Consider the following 17,603-nt stretch of genomic DNA (forward strand, 5'->3'; position numbering starts at 1 on the left):
ATTAGGTATGCTCACGGCTATTGAACATAATGTCTTATCTAATATCAGCTGGTCGATATACCTATAAGTCAGTCAGCTTTTCTTTTTTATAATAGACTAGCTTATGCTCGCGACTTCGTCCGCGTGGACTACACAAATTTCAAACCCCTATTTTACCCCCTTAGGCGTTAGGGGTTGTATTTTCAAAAATCCTTTGCTCTTTTGCAAACGCAGATGGCTACGTCACAATAGCTATCTGCATGACAAATTTCAGCCCGATCCGTCCTGTAGTTTGTGCTATGCGTTGATAGATCAGTCAGTCAGACAGCTTTTCCTTTTTAACCGACTTCAAAAAAAGGAGGAGGTTCTCAATTCGTCGGAATCTTTTTTTTTTTTTTATTTTTTTATTTTTTATGTATGTTCCCCGATTACTCAAAAACGCCTGGACCGATTTTGAAAATTCTTTTTTTGTTTGAAAGGGTATACTTCAAAGTTGGTCCCATTTCAATTTGGTGAAGATCTGATGAACATCTTCGAAGATAGGTACTGGAACTCCTCAACGGATAAGAGTAAATTGCTCGCGATCAGTGTAATAGCTTAGTAAACAGTAGATTTTTAACCAGGCATAGCATAATTCCATAGGGCCACTAAAAATTGTGAAATAAAAAATTTTTACAAAAAAAATAAAAACCGACTTCGTTACATAAACACTAAAAATTGAAAAATAATTTAATTTATTACCGAATATATTATGTATACAAGAGTTAATATAGTTCCATAATAATATTTTTTGGGGTCGGTGCCAATGAGGTGCCATTGTGGAGTCCCATAAAAATATGAAGTCTAGACGATTCGCGCAGCTAAAGCTAATTGGCACCGGCACCAAAAAGTATTATTATGGAACTATATTAACTCTTGTATACATAATATATTCGGTAATAAATTAAATTATTTTTCAATTTTTAGTGTTTATGTAACGAAGTCGGTTTTTATTTTTTTTGTAATATATATTATACAGATTAAAAACTATTGACTAGAATTTTAAAGAAGCATAAAAATCTGCACTTAAATAGAATTTAACGAATGTGGAAAGCCACAGGATATCCCTAGAGAGGTAATAAAAATAAATTGACCGTGTAGTTTACCAATTAAACTGCCAGAGCGTCCGCAATTTTTATTTTTGTACCGCTTCTTAATTGCATTATAGCTGGATGTGGGTTAATAAACTCTACTGACTGATCAATATTTGTAAAGGTAGTGTCACTTTTCCCGCCGGTTTCGCGTGAATCTCAGTCCAGTAGATATGGTATGTGGGCCGATTTCACAATTTGTCAACTACTGGTAAGTTCTACATAGAAGTCACTTAAGAGCCCGCTTCATCGGAGCGACAACTCGGCGGGTGGCGGCTTAAATAGTGCTGTTTCGTTCGAAAAAACGTTATCTACGCGTGTCACACTGGCGCCGATTCTCTAGTCTCTCTCTAAACTAAATATAAAGTATCTGCATCTTTTTATTTTTAATATTGCTAAAAAAGGACGGAACATGAATTTTACATTTAAAGACTCTAAATTTTAGTGCACGCTACAAATTTTAACATTAGGTTCGTGACTGTGCGCTAAAATCACGGGTTTTAACATCTAAAAATTAAATTTAAAACTGTCAGACTCTGAACTGTCAGATGCGAATACTGTAATACTGAAAATTTAAGTGTGCTCAGAATCAGTACCAATGTCCCTCTAACCACACCTCACTCCGGGTGAATATTAGAATATCTATTATTATTATATTCAGTAAAATGTTATTTTATTCTTATTATAGTTTCAGCGTAATTAACATACATACAAACAAACACCAAGCTGTCAACAGAAAAAACGTCAATATAATGAGAACAAGTAGCGGTGCTGTCGGAATCTTTGTTATTTCCGTGAGTAAAAATAAAAAGTTATTTTCTGTAACTGAATTAAGTGCTATGAGTGTTGTGGGTGCAAAAATAAATGTAGCTTATTTGTTGGGTTCTATAAAAATAGAGCTCAGCGTTTTATAGAAGCAGGCATTAGTGGAATTACATTTGGAAAGTTAATATAAAACTTAGTGGTTTATCGACTCGAAGGTAGATACACGGAAGATTAGGTACATGAATAATGTTTAATGGCTTTTGTTTAAATTTTATTTCATTATATTAATAATACTGTATCATACTAATATCTTAAAGAGGTAATTGTACTGTAATGTAAGAGGTAATTGATTGTAATAATATAGGTATCTTACCGAGTGAAATAGGCTATCAATTATTATAATATTACAATGTAGTGCGGACGAAGTCACGAATAATAACATCTAGTTCATTATATTTTAGTTTATATATATATATATATATATATTTTTTTTACAATAATGTCTCCGGGATGGAAACTATTTCTACGCCAGTTTGACGGTTAGATCATAAAATAGTAACAGTCAGACAAAAACAGAGACTTTTGCGGCTATCGTTTTTGTGCAATATTGCCTTTGACTATTTGACTGTTTCGTTCTGGTTTTTCGCGGTACAAACCATTCCAAACCATGACATTCATTTGTAGTTTTATACTAACCACAGTTTTAAAAAAAATTCTACGCAAGCATTATTATAATAATTCTGATTTTAATTGTAGGTATATTGTAAAAAAATTCTATAGCTAAACATTTTCAGTCATAATGAAAAATAAAGTCCACGACAAAATGCCAATGTGAATAAATGTTTGATTTCTCCCAAAATTTGATCATGTCTTGCCACAATCAAATAAATATTTTCTTAAAAACGAACACTTACTCAAATAAATCAGAGCCACACATGATTGGGAAAAAGAGGGAATATTATTCCATTTCATTCCACGTCAACAGCTGTGGGGGATTGGTCTCGTACTCTCGTATAAATAAAATATTATTATGAACGTACGTAGTACGTACTACGTAGCGTAGGTAATTCGTTATCAAAAGACTTCTTGGGTTCATTAGACGTGGCTTTACAACTTTGAGAGCTTTGCGGAGTCTCTTTGAAATTTAAGTCTGTTTGGTAATATTATTATACAGGGTGTAATTAGAACGCTCGCAACTACAAAGACAGGTGATAATACTGATGATTAGTGGTAAGATAGGTACCACAAAAAACGCGATTTAAAAAACCTGTATTTTTAAGAAGTTCGCAATGTGTATGTATAACAAGATGATGCCCGCGACTTCGTCTGCGTGGATTTAGGTTTTTAAAAATCCCGTGGGAACTCTTTAATTTTCACGTCACAATTATTTAACAATAGGTATTAATTTTATTATGTTATATTGTGTGCATTTTTGTAATTAATTGATTAATTTGTAAAAAACAAAGATTCGCCTCGACTTAATATAAGGGTTTTAAACACGTTCATTCCCAATGATGCGATGTTGGGTGTCTGCGCTCCAATTTAATTTGTCCCCAGACGTCGCATTACAAACTATTTTATACGACATGTACGTCTGTACATATCAGGCTGTAGCGTCATTACTTTGTTTAAAACCACCTAATGATGGATTAAAAAACGGTCAAGTGCGAGTCGGACTCGCACGCGAAGGGTTCCATACCATCGTACAAGATATACGTAACCACAAATTCACGGTTTTTTTTTTTTTTCTATACTTGTGCTATAAGACCTAATATTATATTGCTTATGTACTTTTCAGGCGATAGGTATATGAGATTATGTCGGTTTTATGACGTCATTATGATCAAAACTCGATCACTATTAAAAGTAGAACTCCTAATCAATTTGTCGTGATTGGTCGTACAGATGTCGAGCCAATTAGCCCACTTTACGACGAGTCCGGCACAGCTTAGTGTCATCTTAATAGCCATCGTTGAGATACTACAAATAACATTGAGTATAATATATGAGCTTATTTCGGAATATCAATAAAAAATGATATGTTTCCTTCGCATTTATGACAGTTCTTATTTGCGTTATTATTGGATATGGAATGTTTTGCTGTAATAATTATGTGTCATTATTGCTGCCTCTTTTATATTTTTTTTATTGATATTTGTTTTTGAAGTAATACTTTGTGCAAGAAATGAGACAAAATGCTACAGTAATTTCGAAAGATAATCATATTTATCGCTGAAAGAGCCTCTTTTAAATCGTTTTATAGATCAAGGGGCACGGCAGTGCCCTCGCCAAGACGAGCCAAACTAAAGGACGGGGCACTACACACCTTTTCTCGAAGCGTTTCGTCGTATTTTCGAGCAGTCATAGCTTCGGTCTGGATGACGCTAGAAAGCTGAAATTTTCAGGATTTAATTTTCTTTATAACAAACCTCAAAAAAGATTAAGTAGGTACTAGCCAACTATAGAAATAAAAAGATTTGTTTTTCAAATAAACTTTCACAAGTGCTTATTACAATGAATAGTTATTGAATTTACCACTGGTTCGGAATACCGAGAAGAACCAGCAAGAAACTCGGCGGTTGATTTTTTCATACTTTTATTATTGACGTGAAGTGAAAGACTCCTCGTCTTTCACTTCACGGCATGAAATTATTGTCTGCTTTATTTTTTCAAATGGAGAGAACCAGAAAGCTAAGAATACAAATTGTTAGTTGATTGAATACAGCTATCTCATTACCAAATTTCGTCAAAATCAATTAAACGTGATGAGCCGAGAAAAGCTAGTAGACTGACTGACGCACTTCGCATTTATAATATCAGTACGTGATTGTGGATTATATGCATCTAGGGCCTAGACATAAAGTCAAATAAATTACAACTCGTCGGAAATATCTGAGAACCTGGCTTAGTGACGTCATGCAACGCGCTTGCGTTAGCACCGGTACTGGATAGACGAAAACAGGCGAGCTGCGAGAAAGCGCGAGGGGAAGCGCATTCCAGCGAGGTGCTCAGATATTTCCGACGAGTTGTATGTCTCTTCATTTCAATTTACCTATTGAAACTGGTGCTTGAACTAAGCACTAGAATAGTCCAATAAATGTTTGACCTTTCGGGTTTCAGTCCAGTCCTTTATACGTGAGCTATTTGGTTAATACTGTCGCACTATTTCGTTTAGAGAATGTCTCGGGAGTTGGGCATTTACTTCACTATTTTCCTTACATAAAAAAGGTTTTTATGGGGTGGCAGCGGGGGAATAGGTAGGTACGTAAAAATAGACTGTGCTACGTGATCGAAATTGATCTTTATATCCTAACGAGGTGTCACGGCCGCGGCTAAAGAGCGTGTAAACGGGTCGTAAAATAAACTTGCGTTTTCGCCATAAAAATATCAATGTGTTTGAGGTATGACGGCGCCTTAACTGGTTCGGCTTGATAGCGGCGAAGGACGTAAAAATGTAGGTAGATGGAATTTCATTTAACTATTTTTTAACTAAGCTATGAAAGTCTAGTGGTTAGGACGTCCGCCTTATAATCGGAGGTCGAGGGTTCGATCCCGGGCACGCACCTCTTACTTTCCGGAGTTATGTGCGTTTTAAGTAATTATTATTGGACTGCTTGTTCAAAAATTGATGTGGCAGACGGACACCCTGACGGACTTAGTCGGGTTCCTTTTTTATTATTTTGGTATGGAATCCTACAAAAGATCTTAGATCACAAGATAAAATAAGAATTTTAATAAAAAAATTAAAAAAGGAACGAACTTTTTCCTTAGAAAACACAAAATTCCGATTCAGTTGAATTTATTACCCACTGACAAACCTTTGACCAACCGAAAGGGCTTTTAAAAGTCTGTTTGAATACAAAATACCTAATTTGAATAAACCAAGAATAAAGCGAGTATGATTCGTCGAATAAAAATCTGCATTATTAAGTAAAATGCTGCGAAAAATAAGTCTTTTTGGTACCTATAAAATTACATACAAAATATGCAAATTCTTATGAGTGTGAAGTAAATAAATGAATTCTTTATTTTGGAAGTTTTACCCATTTGGCCCGTTTGGTTGTTTAGTTACACATTTAGGCTCACTTGCACAAAACTGCTAAATCCACGCAAACAAAGTCTCGGGAATCAGCTAGTCAATAATATCATCATTCATAAAAGCATACTCGCATTAAATTCTGTTTTTACACATCTCAATTTACGATGGGTCGTTAATTTTTCATTAACAATATTTGGGTTATGACTGTAAACGCAGATTATTACACGCAAGTGTACATGACTCTTGATGTTAATTTTCATTAGTTATGAGGCAATGAAGAAAATGTGAAAATATTTTAGGTTTGTGGCGTCATTTTACTGCCACTGGTTAATTTATATTTCTGCTAAATAGTAGATAGTAGTAGTAGTAGTAACTATTGTGAGGTAAGTAAATACTTGTACCTCAAAGTTCTTGTGTCGGTAAATGTGGACAGTCCGTTATATTAGCCCTCTCAAAGTAGCCTCTCAATATAACAACAAGATAATTTTTGCTGCACAAAATATTCTTAATTACAAAAAAATTTGTAGATTACATAATAGGCAAACTAGAAACCGTAATAAGCTTTGCTACCACTCCTACGCTTCGCCTCAGGAAAGTCCAAAAGTCATTTGTGGGAATGGGTACAACCTTTTAAATAACAAAATACTATATAATAACTTGCCGAAAGACATTTTTAACGAAAAATCTTTTCCAAAATTTAAAGAAAAATTAAAAAAATATTGTCAAACACTATAGTTTTAAAATATATATATAAGTTTTATTATTGTATAAATTCACCGTATCTTAAATAATGTTTTTCTTCTATATTTATGTTTAAAATTGTTCTCATGTAAGTGAACTTTTGTTCTTTTTTGAGAAAATAAAGTCTTTAAACCTAAACCTAAAATTCCGCAATCTATTTTGGACTTTTCATCCAATCTATTAAATGTATGCTCCTGAAAAAAGCATATTACACAATCGAAGATTATGTAAATGATAAAAGAGCGCGGATTTGACCTGCAGCTCGTTCCAGCAATGCGCTGGACTGCAATTTTACTTTTTTATATATGACATAATATTGTATATCAAATCTTTGAAAAGAGCGAGCGCCGAATTTCATGCTGGCTCTTCTCGGTAGGAAAGGTATTCCGGACCAGTGGTTGATGCATTTTGACGATTCAAATGTATCTACTATTGTAAAAGTTTAATTGAATAAAAATATTTTATTTATTTATTTAAATAAAAAAATTAATAATTATTCTATAAGAATAAGTAGGTATTCCTGATAGTAATAAATAGTTTTCCACAGTCATTATTCTTTAACAATGTTGCAAGTTTAAATATAAATATAAATAAATAAAAATATTTTTTATTCAATTAAACTTTTGTTTGTTTAAATTAACAATAAAAAAGTTATATTCGTTTTCCTTCGACAACATAACTTACATAAATAACTGTTGCATATTCAATAGATATTATAAATTGATAATATTGTAAAATAGTAACCTAACATTGAGCTTTAAAAAGAAAACAGTCGTAAGTATTACAGTTTAATATTATTATAGGCTACTTTTTAAGATGAAAGAATATTAATAAGACACTAGCCTATCGAAGAGCTTACCTTTGTTTGGTCAACAACAATTTTGATTAAAATTCCTCTGGGATTTTATTAAATATTTTTATAGGTACCTTGTTATTCTCAAGAAATTTTAATGAAAGTAGTTTTGAAGTTGATTTTACTTGACTAAGTAGAACTAATCTTTTCTTTAGTGATTTATTCTATACAAATATTCGGTTGCCTTTTATGCTCGAGTTCTTTTTATGGAATTTTAGAAAATAAATAGGTAGGTACCATTTCTATTTTTTTTTTGTTTTACTAAAAGTTTAAATATGCTGTATTAGTATTAAATAGTAATGAACTAAATGCAATTGAACATGCAGTGAACAAATTCTATGTTCGGTGTGTATCAGGCAACCTAGAATGGCCATCAACTTCCTACGTAGGTACCTAATAAAAATTATTAGGTAGTTGTACTTACTTATTGTTAAATACTTATGTCTTATATAAAGAATCTCGTCTCAAATGGATTCAGTTAAACAAATATTTAAATATAAATAATATTTAAATATCAGTTAATAAAATATTTTCCGGTATATAAATGTAGCCTTTGGGTGTCTCTGAGATGGCTATTTCTGTCCCAAACATTAAAATCCGTTAAACGAATGGGCCGTAAAAGGGTAACAGACAGACAGAAAGACGCACTTCCGCATTTGTGATATTAGTACTTACGGATAAAAGCTTTTAAATAAACGTTAATTAACCTTTATTTAAATGACTCGCAAATTAAAATACACGCAACCATTAAAAGATTAAAATGTACTGCGGCCGCTTTCCCTTATAAATCTTAATTTGTACAACATACAATGACAGCTGACATAATTCGTTATTCGCATGAAAATCACAAAAGATAATTTTATTTGGCCAGCACGCGGTGAGCCTACGTTTAAAAATTCATTATTTTATTAAGCGTAACAAAAGCTTAATCCATGTTTAAAGGGGAAACTCCGTATTCCCGTATCACACGAGTATAGGGTGTGCCCGTATACCTCTGACAACCTCTCTGGCGCAATGGTTTCAAGCGCTGTAGTCTTAAAAAGTCCTAGGTTTGATTTTCGGCACGAGAAATTTAGTAAACCATAGTTTCTAAATTATTTATGATCTAGTCAGGTAACTTCGGCCCTAGTTAATTGCCATCCTATTCTAAAGACTGCAACTTTGCGATTTAACTTTTCGGTATGATGCCACGTAGAAACCGTAAGTTGTCCCGCGTCTGTTTAGACTACCATCAGTCATCACTTAGCAGGCGATACCAGTCAAGGGCTGATAAAAAACCGGCCAAGTACGAGTTGGACTCGCGCACTGAAGGTTCCATACCTTGGAAGGATCGGTACCCACGTGTAATTATTTTGTTTCTCAAATTATCTCCAACTGTAAATATAAGTTTGTAATGTAAATGCAGATTTTGATGTGATATGAAGATATCGAAAGTAGGAGAATTTTGAATCTAGTGTCAAAATATTGGCAAGCAGAAACATCGAAGTGATCCTATAAGGGTTCTTTTATTTCTTTCGAGGCATGGAACCCTAAAACCACCTCTTTTCCAACGGATTCGTAGGTCATTCGATGGTATAGTATGCGACAGGTCGAGATGTCAATCGGGGTGGGGACGCCCCGGACACCCGCACAGTCCCTCAGTGCCTTTGCAATTGTGCATTGTAAGGTCTACATCTCCTGAGGATTGCCTTTGCAATTGGTTCATTGTATATCATAGACTTCCGCAAAATAACGCCTGCTTCTATACAACAAAAAGTTAAGTATAGGTTTCTCGATCAAATTTTTCACGCTGTACCTAGTAGGTACTTATATTTTACTAGCAACCCGCTACTTCGTTTGGTGGGAATTTTGAAAATCTCACCCTTAACTTGTTTACCTTATCAAAGGAACCTCTGTAATTTTTTTTAGTTTTCTCAGTCCGAGGGTTCGGGCTGGTCGTTAATAAGCCATTCAGTGAGTCAGAAATTCATTTTTATTGATTTAGCGAATTTAATTTAAATTTGATTTTGATAGAGGGCCCCATCTTCCATGTTGGTACCTCTCAAATTAATTTCAATGGATCGTTTTCATTTATAAAACGACACATCCGAAGCAATTTGCTTCCTGGTTACTGATTGGAATCGATAGGACGGCTTTCCGGCATCAGTTTTCCCCTTAATTTTTAATATAGGTACCGTCTAGTCAAGAATGAATAGGCATCTTCTAAGCAAGCACGCTCCATCTTAAGGTGCATCATCACTTGCCAGCAGGTCTGATTGCAAGCAAGCGCTAGTCTATCACAGTAAAAGTGTGTGTGTGTGTGTGTGTGTAGGTAGCTTTGTTACTCTATCACACGAAAACTACTGGACAGATTTGGCTGAAATTTGGGATGGAGATAGATTATACCATGGATTAACACATAGGATACCTACTTTTTATCCCAGGAAATCAAAGAGTTCTCATGGGAATTTGAAAAATATCCACGCGTACGAAGTCGCGGGCATAGGTAAAGTATCTTTATTATGATGATGAATTAAAAAAAATTAAAGCGTTATTGCAATAATTTTTGCATTCTTTCCTTTTCCTCAATTACCGTTATTCAATTTGTAAATCGATTTCCGAGGGAAGGACGAAGGTTTCAATCAGATGAAAAATTAATTTATGTTTATTGTTAAGAGGAAATGAGGATTTTTAAAAGAAATTTTCCGATGATTACTTTTATTGTTTCCTTCGATATGAATAAGAATTTGTATCACATTATGCAACAAAGCTGGAGTATTTTTCAGCGGTAGCACAAATGCTACCGCAGCAAGCAGCAGCAATGCTCGGAATGCCACAAGTATGCCCACTTTATTGTTGTCGTGGAGACCCTGGTGCCATGGAGTCTTACACTGGAATTCAGGATAGAGGCTTTTTTAGGGGACCATTCAAATGACGGGTAATATTCAACCTAATAAGCAATGCATTAAGGTTGAATATGACAAAAATATGACGATTGAACGATCCCCTAAAGAAGCCCCTATTTTGACTATGAATCAGTACCCTTATTATAAATGCGAAAGTTTGTTGGTTTGACCTTCAATCACGTCGCAACGGTGCAACGGATTGACGTGATTTTTTGCATGGGTATAGATAAAGGCCTGGAGAGTGACATAGGCTACTTTTTATCCCGGAAAATCAAAGAGTTCCCACGGGATTTTTAAAAAACTCCACGCAGATGAAGTCGCGGGCATCAGCTAGTAAGTTAATTATTTTAATAATATTGTCTCTGCGCTAACCCTGCTTGATAAACATTGGTCCAAGGATAAGTGTCTTACATTGTAGAGATGCTGCTATTTACTAAAAGAAAATACCGTTGCCTCACGGGAAACCAGAAATATTTGTAAACTGCATACTCTACGCGGACGACATGGTGAAATCAGGTTAGTAAGTAGGTCGGTATGCAATAAAGGATGATAAGGGTGTATTTTCCATATTATTTACTTTGCTGGGAGTAAAGAGACTAAGCATTTAAAAAATCCTTTTGGAAAGATTTGCGTTTGTACCACAAATACAATACCACAGTTCCAAGTGCGAGTCAGACTCGCGCACCGAGGGTTCCGTACTACAGTCATATTTTTGCGACATTATGCACGATAAATCAAAAACTATTATGAATCTGTTTTAAAATCTACAGGTTTTATATGATACCCCACTTAGTACAGTAATCTTACTTTGAAAGTTGAAAATACTACTAATTATTTTTTCATAAACACATTTATTTATTTTTTGTGATGTAACCGATGTATTCACGGTTTTCGGATTTTTTCCTTTACTTGACCTACCTATCTGCCAAATTTTATGATTCTAGATTAACGGGAAGTACCCAATAGTTTTTCTTGACAGACAAACGGACAGACAGGCAGACAACGAAGTGATCCTATATGGGTTCCTTTGCTCCTTTTTTTACACTTTATTGCACACAACACAAACTAAACATTAAAAAACACAATACAGGATCTTAATCTAATAGCTGTAGCATGCAAAGGCGGCCTTATCGCTAAAGCGATCTCTTCCAGCTCCTTTTAAGCTACGGAACTTTCTTCCTTCCTTTTGAGCTAGCAGATTGTCTGCTCTACTTACCAAAATACCTATTTTTGTGAAGGAAAGCTAATAAACTCTACCATCAATATAAGATGCAAGATATAAGATGCAGTAGTACTTACCCTCCGACATTGATGAGCAAGACATACACCTGGCTAAAAACGCTAAATACTTATTTATTTTTATAGAAAATCTAATAAGTAACTAATAACTTATTAGATTTTCTATAAAATTAAATAATTAGTCGATTAGGTTACACAAAAGCCTCAAAATTACCTTTATAAATCTTCTCTACCTATAATAAATCGCTTTAGCGCTGATTGCGCTGGAATTTAGCTGTACCTAGTGACTTTGATTTAGTATTCATTTACGTAGATTACTATTTTCTGAAGCAATTTTCATCGCTTTAGCGTTCTCAAGGTCTTAATTTCAATACGTTCAAATACGTTCAAAACAACAATTTCAAAACGTTTGTTTGTACCACAATAAACTGTATGAAGCACCTCACGTTGCAGAGCGCGATAGAAATAGAAAATATTTTTTTTTCAAATAATAAACTTTTACGATTGATTTTGAATCGTCAAAAGAATCTTTGGAATGCCTTTCCTACCGAAAAAAACCAGCGAAAAATTCGGCGGTTGCTCTCTTCAAATGTCATTTAATTTACTTTAAGTAATATTAAATATCTTGTTGAGTACCTACTAGCTTATGCTCGCGACTTCGTCCGCGTGGACTATGCAAATTTCAAACCCCTATTTCCTTTCTTAATCCTTTCTTAGCGAATGCCTACGTCATAATAGCTATCTGCATGCCAAATTTCAGCCCGATCCGTTCAGTAGTTTGAGCTGTGCATTGATCGATCAGTCGGTCAGTCAGTCAGTCAGTCACCTTTTTCTTTTATATATTTAGATCTATGAGCCACCGTCTTAGATATGTAGACTTATGTTTTCCTGGTAAAGCTTATACTTATATTATTTTTTATTTTGATAAAATTATTTTATTTAAAACGAAAATATTTATGTAACTAGCCTAGAAGTACCTAAATAAGAGCTGGTTTTACATTTTCATACAAGCTTGAAGCTACGCCGAGTGCATACTTAAGACTCTCGAGACATTTCGTGTCAGCAAATATCTTTTCATTTTCTTCTTGTTAGCGATGTAAAAGTAAACTTGACGCGCACAGCGGTGTAGTAAGTAGAAGACTAAGGGCACACGATAATATGTTGTGTTGCGGCGGCGCCGACCGCTGCGGATTTGAGTAATGGGTGCCACACACGCTCTGCGTTGCCGCTCCGGCTAAAAGTATCGAGTTGCAAAGGACCACGCCTCTCCGCCTCGTATCTCTGGATCCAAGTCCGTTGCGCGTGCGGTGCGGCGCCGCACGACGACGTGGTAATGTACAGCATGTTTCAGCGATTTCTATGTAGGATGATGATGATGATGATCTACACTTGCGCCGCAAAAACCTGCGGTTCGAATGCCCTGAAACAGAAATGTGAAATTTTCGAATATCTGCATTACATTGCATTATATGTGGTACGGAACTACGGCTCGCCCAGTTTTAATGCAAATGGTATACAAATACAAACACTATGTTGCATATCGAGTGCGTAGCATATACACATTTTTTCTTAGCTGACATAAAAGGTAAACAAATCGCAGATAAATTGTCACAGAAACAAGTAAGCGACGTTGCGCGACACTTGAGACTTTGTTTCGTTTTTTCACTTGTATCACAGTTTCATTGTTAGTGTGCGCCTTGCGGTAAAAGATCCTATGCGCTATGCAAAGCAGTCGCTTACGCGTTTCAGCAACTGTCCTGTACCTTATACGCGCAGTTAAAGCTAACTGCGCGTAAATCAACTTACTAAGGTTATCTTGAAGTGAAGCCTTGAGAATTGGATCCATCACCATCGTCATCATGATCAGCCTATCACCGGCCCACTACTGAGCATGGGCCTCTTATCAAAATGAGAAGGGTGAGGCTGTAGTCTGCTACGCTGGGCCAGTGCGGATCGACAGACTTCACACACTTTTGAGAACATGATGGAGAACTCTCAGGCATGCAGGTTTCCTCACGATGTTTTCCTTCACCATTAAAGCGAATAATATTTTATAGCTTAAAACGCATGTAACTCCGAAAAGTTAGAGGATGGAGATTAACTATTAGAATTTTACTACTACACCTACCTACTATAGAATTTTATTGCGCTGCGAGGCTATCGCAGCGATACACTCTCTCGTGGAGGCCCGCCTTATATCGGGGTAAGACTTTTCTCCTTCGGGAGAAATATAACACATTCCGTTTTAATAAATCTTCACCGCAGCATTTTTATGAAAAACCGGTGAAATTTTAAGATGACACTATTCAAGATGGAAACTATTATATACTATTCTATGTAGATGGAAACATTTTTCTCATTTGAAAATATTTTACGGGATTTTGTGGATACCAATACCTACTGTGTTTTTATAATATGACCATTTCAGTGATGGGCGGGCAGATGGGCGGGCAAACGCCCTACTTTGGCAGATTTACGTAACTCGCATAGATATTTTGTTATTAAACTCAAAAAATGAAACATAATTTCCAGACAGATTTCAGTATGTATAAAGCGTTGAATTAACGATGACGTATGCAAATTGAAACGAATTTTCGCTATCATTGCAAACATAGATATATATAGTACACTACAGGTCGAGATGGCACTCGGGGAGAGAACGCCCCGCATACCCGCACAGCCCCCGCGCTAACTCGGAGCGGGCGAGTGCGGGTGTGCAAGGCGTCCCTCATACTCCGATCGCGATCTCGACCTGTCGTGGACATAGACAAACCCAACGTTCTATGTAGTTGCATACGTTCTGCAACTGCGCATGAAAATGTCATCATGTTCCAACTTCCAAGGCATGTCTCAAAAGAAATAATAGCATCTACAATCACCTTCTCGTATAATAGGTCTAGATAATAGAATGAGAAAAGTTAAATAAGATTATGCCTTACTTCTAAATAAAGTAGTTTCTTGTAATGGATTTAGATAAAACTTTAGAGCTACGAAAATTACCGACCGCAAAGTAGGTACCTACCTATAAACTTTTTGCCCAATTTGGTAATAAGAGCAATCAGAGGGCATGGCACGACATAAGTTACTTTTAAATATTATGTTCGCTATTATTTTGATGTCAAAAACTTTTGCTTATTTTTACGGTTTCTATGAATTTATTTTATTCAAACTCATATTTTATCTAGCCGATGCTCTGATTTAGGTTTTTTTAAATCCTTTAGAGTCATATAGGTCGACGGTCACAAGCTTGAAGCAGCAAGATTAGAGAAAATAACTATGGCCTAGAGCTGCATTTCTGCGAATAACCGCCAACTAAATCATTTTTTGTATTTTGTAAATTTCATATTTTTATAACGCCATCATCATTTAATATCAACCTCTTGGCTCCTGAAATATCTTTAAAAATATAAAAGGAAAAGGTGACTGACTAACTGACTGACTGACTGATCTATCTAATGCACAGCTCAAACTAATGAACGGACCGGGCTGAAATTTGGTATGCAGATAGCTATTATTACCTAGGCATCCGCTAAGAAAGGATTTTTAAAATTCAACCCCCTGAGGGGGTGGAATAGGGGTTTGAATTTTGTGTAGTGCACGCGGACGAAGTCGCGAGCATAAGCTAGTTTTCTTACAAAAGAACAAACGAGTTGTACAAATGAGTGTCTCAAATGCGATAAATTAAAGTGAAAGGAACGCTTCTTTATGTCTCCATTTTGTTCACGGACTGCGAGAATAACGGGTAATAACGGGTAATATCCGGTAATATCCGGTAATCCTTTGAATTGGTAAGTGATGTCGGGATTACGGCGGTGACGGATAAACGAGAGTCTCACATTGCTCACGGCAATTTAAATTGTTTGTAAAGGGAGTGATCGATGCATTAGCTCACTAACCTAAATACGTGTGAATTTTGAATCTGTTACGAGCTTTATTTTGAGAATTTTGGCTGCTTTTATTGTCGTGATTGAAGTTGAATTATTTGTCTTTAGATAAAGCGGGATAGCGCCAAAAAGCCTCATTTTTATTGCGTTCTTTTTACCAGTGGCTCGATTACGATAGAATGACAGCTACAATGTACACGATCGCAATCACATTTGATTGGTTGACGCTGTCTCACTATTGACTACAATGCATTGTTGCAACAAGAACATCACAAATTCAGCCAATCACGAAAATTGCGATTGTAATAATGATTGATGCAGGTTTTCCGCAATCAACCAGCTGACTACGACAAAGCCAAAAACCCCCCTTGGTTTTTAAAATAAAAATACCGAGTAAACGAGCAGGCGGGTCCCCTGAAATTGAGTGATTACCGCCACCCATGAACATTTGCAGCACCAGAGGAACCGCTAACGCGGTGCCGACCTTTCAGGAATTGGTTGGTCCGTCCATTGAATAGCCCTATGTTGTAATTTAATGGGAACACCGGCGCTGATTCCACAGTTTGCATGTGCATGGAAAAAAGGATCTGGCACAACAGGCGGTCACCCAGATGGTGAGACTGAGAGGTTAAATTATTATTTGAATAGAAACTTCTTTGATAAACTCGCTAAGTATCTATTGGCTTAAAGTTAATAAAATCCGATTAGCAGTTTGAAAATAGCTCTTTTTCTAACAGAGAGACTCGGCGGGCTTAAAATGAATTCAATGTAGGAGCCTAATCCTATTTCGCCGGCGTCTAGCGTCTTTCTAGTTTCTAGTAGATATACTTAACTATTGTAACGGACGTGGACATTGTCCAAGATAATCTTTTATCAAAAGACTGAATCTCGCGTTGCGAGAGGAATGGTGATATTATTTTGGGTGGGTTTGAAATTCGTGTAGCCCACGCGGACGAAGTCCGAGCATAAGCTCGTTTAAAATGAAATGTATTCACAACATAACTCTATCATCTACTTAGTGTCTACGTACAAATAGGTAAATGTACAATTAAAAATTCAGAATAGCGTTGCGGACGTCTATAAATCGCAGCGGTCTCACTTTGAACTTGCCTAAATTAAAGACCTGAACACAAAAAAGGCGTGACAGCACCGTTACGTAACTGGTATACAGTTTCTTGTATTAAAATTTACAAAATAAATATGACAGTCGAAACGAATAAAATAATCAATCTATATATATTGTATGTTATCAGTCAATAAGTCACTGCATAATGTATTTTGTGAAAAGAATTATCGTACAATTTATTGGATAGAAACTGGCGTTACTTTTCGTAGCTTTTGATTTAGTTTCTTATGATATACTTTGGAGAAAGATGGAGGAAGCAGGGGTGCAACAGGAGTTGCTTAATGTTATGCAGTTCTGGTATGCAAATCAGGTAAATAATGTCAGGTGGGGGAGGGAGCTCTCGGATTCATACAGGTTGGAGTGCGGGGTGAGGCAGGGGGGGTTGACCTCGCCGAAGCTCTTCAATCTGTATGTGAACGAGCTAATCGTGGAGCTCAGCAGCAAGCCAGTTGGTTGTTGGATAGACGGCATTAGCGTGAACAACCTAAGCTATGCCGATGACATGGTGTTGTTGGGTCCCACGGCTGGTTCAATCAGGGAGTTACTTCTAACCTGCCAGGAATATGCTACTAGACATGGTCTGATGTACAACGTGACCAAAAGTCAGTACATGATCTTTACGGCTCCTCGTAAGCAGGTGACATATGAGCCAAAAATTATGCTGAACGGCGCTACACTCACACGTGTGCAACAATTTAAATACCTGGGTCACTATGTTACGGAGGACCTTAAAGATCATGTCGACATCGAGAGAGAGAGAAGGGCCCTGGCAGTCAGGTGTAATATGCTGGCCCGCAGGTTCACCCGATGTAGTAAAGAGGCAAAAATAACGCTCTTCAAGGCTTACTGCCAAAACTTCTACTCGGGTAGCCTGTGGGTCAACTATTCGAAAAAGGCCATAGACACCTTAAGGGTGCAGTATAACAATGGGTTCAGGATGTTGTTGGGCTTGCCGCGGTTCT

The 17,603-nt window shown here is 36.2% G+C and overlaps 1 protein-coding gene across 1 annotated transcript in view; it reads left to right on the plus strand.

Annotated features, from left to right (window-relative positions):
• LOC117982360 (cardioacceleratory peptide receptor-like) overlaps positions 1–17,603 on the plus strand; it is a 113,858-nt gene that overhangs the window by 57,777 nt on the left and 38,478 nt on the right. The gene's annotated exons all lie outside the window — the stretch shown is intronic.

Source organism: Maniola hyperantus, chromosome 5 (assembly GCF_902806685.2).
Source record: "Maniola hyperantus chromosome 5, iAphHyp1.2, whole genome shotgun sequence".
Taxonomy (NCBI): Eukaryota; Metazoa; Arthropoda; class Insecta; order Lepidoptera; family Nymphalidae; genus Maniola; species Maniola hyperantus.